This window comes from Astatotilapia calliptera, chromosome 16 (assembly GCF_900246225.1).
Source record: "Astatotilapia calliptera chromosome 16, fAstCal1.2, whole genome shotgun sequence".
Lineage (NCBI taxonomy): Eukaryota > Metazoa > Chordata > Actinopteri > Cichliformes > Cichlidae > Astatotilapia > Astatotilapia calliptera.
The window spans coordinates 64,843-67,500 of NC_039317.1; the positions used below are offsets into that span (position 1 = coordinate 64,843).

At 44.8% G+C, this 2,658-nt stretch overlaps 1 protein-coding gene across 1 annotated transcript in view; it reads left to right on the forward strand.

The window, feature by feature from the left end:
• The first annotated feature begins 414 nt into the window (after positions 1–414).
• Positions 415–2,658, forward strand: part of pde9aa (phosphodiesterase 9aa) — a 43,249-nt gene continuing 41,005 nt past the window's right edge. The window contains exon 1 of the mRNA XM_026144684.1: positions 415–431. The gene's annotated coding sequence lies outside the window, so the exon portion shown is untranslated. The remainder of the gene's footprint in view (positions 432–2,658) is intronic.

The following is a 2,658-nucleotide window of genomic DNA, read 5'->3' on the forward strand; positions in this document are numbered from 1 at the left end:
ATTCAGTCCATTGGTAATATATGAAGGAAACTACAGTGAGGAAGACTAAGATACAGTATAGTGGAAGCAAGAGGCGTTTATCTGCCCACATATCTCTAAGGCCATTTCAAGCCTCATAGCACAAACAATCAGGCCTAAATACTCTCAGCTGTTAAGGACTAAACCATTATTTTACTGTCAGGCAAGTTTTCCCAATTCTAACCTTCCCCCAACATTGTACAATACACCATTTGAATAAATAAATAGACATTTTATTATTTTTATGGGATTGAATGGTTTTTATTTCACCCTTACACGTTAACAATGTTACAAAAATAAAACCCACTAAAAACCCCATGCACAGAGAGTTCCCACCCTTGGCCTCTCCCAGAACCTTTAAATGGTGTCCAGATCCCTGGGGAAACATTTGGGAGAGGACACGGAAAAGGCAGGTGAGTGATCACACCTCAACAGCAACATTTTGCACCAACCTTTACCTCTAAGCTTTGTACACACATTTGCCTAAGTTTTCCTTGTGTGTGTGTGTATATATCTATATATCTATAGAAAAAATAAAAAACACCCAGCACGCCCCTGTGGGCGGTTTATCCTTCAAGCTCGGGTCCTCTACCAGAGGCCTGGGAGCTTGAGGGTCCTGCGCAGTATCTTAGCTGTTCCCAGGACTGCGCTCTTCTGGACAGAGATCTCCGATGTTATTCCCGGGATCTGCTGGAGCCACTCGCCTAGCTTGGGAGTCACCGCACCTAGTGCTCCGATTACCACGGGGACCACCGTTACCTTCACCCTCCACATCCTCTCGAGCTCTTCTCTGAGCCCTTGGTATTTCTCCAGCTTCTCGTGTTCCTTCTTCCTGATATTGCTGTCATTCGGAACCGCTACATCGATCACTACCGCCGTCTTCTTCTGTTTGTCTACCACCACTATGTCCGGTTGGTTAGCCACCACCATTTTGTCCGTCTGTATCTGGAAGTCCCACAGGATCTTAGCTCGGTCATTCTCCACCACCCTTGGGGGCATCTCCCATTTTGACCTCGGGACTTCCAGGTTATACTCGGCACAGATGTTCCTGTACACTATGCCGGCCACTTGGTTATGGCGTTCCATGTATGCCTTGCCTGCTAGCATCTTGCACCCTGCTGTTATGTGCTGGATTGTCTCTGGGGCATCTTTACACAGCCTGCACCTGGGGTCTTGCCTGGTGTGATAGACCCCAGCCTCTATGGATCTTGTGCTCAGAGCTTGTTCTTGTGCTGCCATGATTAGTGCCTCTGTGCTGTCTTTCAGTCCAGCTTTGTCCAGCCACTGGTAGGATTTCTGGATATCAGCCACCTCCTCTATCTGCCGGTGGTACATACCGTGCAGGGGCCTGTCCTTCCATGATGGTTCCTCGTCTCCCTCCTCTTTCTTGGGTTTCTGCTGCCTGAAGTATTCACTGAGCACTCGGTCAGTTGGGGCCATCTTCCCAATGTATTCGTGGATGTTCGTTGTCTCATCCTGGACTGTGGTGCTGACACTCACCAGTCCCTGGCCCCCTTCCTTCCACTTAGCGTACAGCCTCAGGGTGCTGGACTTGGGGTGAAACCCTCCATGCATGGTCAGGAGCTTTCTTGTCTTCATGTCAGTGGCTTCTATCTCCTCCTTTGGCCAGCCTATTACCCCAGCAGGGTACCTGATCACGGGCAGGGCGTACGTGTTGATGGCCCGGATCTTGTTCTTACCATTCAGCTGACTCCTCAGGACTTGCCTGACCCTCTGCAGGTACTTGGTGGTTGCAGCTTTTCTAGCGGCCTCTTCATGGTTCCCATTAGCCTGCGGGATCCCCAGGTACTTGTAACTGTCCTCTATGTCTGCAATGTTGCCTTCTGGTAGTTCATGAATACACATGTGACGTGACACACAACACAACACATGGCACAGTCCAAAAGAACTTCATCTGCATCCGGCAACAATATCAACATAACTCATTGGAATTCTCTTTATGATAATCTGGAACTGAGAACATTTCGATACACAGACCATAATGTTCTAGACTTAGAAAAGGATATAGACCCGGAAAATAATTTCTTCTACAACATCAGCTGTAACTGCTGCTACTTCACTGATGAACAGTTTAAGCACACCATCAACACGGAAAATAAATGATCAATAATCCATTTTAATAGCAGAAGTCTGTATGCCAACTTCAACAATATAAAGGAATATCTAAATGAGTTGACAAATCCATTTGGAATTATTGCCATTTCTGAAACATGGATCAATGCGGAGAAAGGAACGGATTTTGGACTGGAGGGATATGAAGTGAATTTTGTAAATAGAAGGAACAAGAGTGGAGGGGGAGTAGCTGTGTATGTGGATAAAAACCTAAACTACAAGGTGGTAGAAAGTATGACAACTGTAATTGATAATTTACTAGAATGTATAACAATTGAAATTTATAAGGAAGAAGAAAAAAATGTAATAATTAGCTGTATATATAGAACACCTGGCTCTAGTATTCAAGTATTTAATGACTTCATAGAGGAAATATTCTCTAAAACAAATCAAAAAGTTGTGTTTATCTGTGGTGAGTTTAATATTGACCTGTTGAATCCAAAAAAGCATAAAATGACCGACGAATTCCTAAACACTATGTACAGTTTGAGTTTACATCCTAAAATA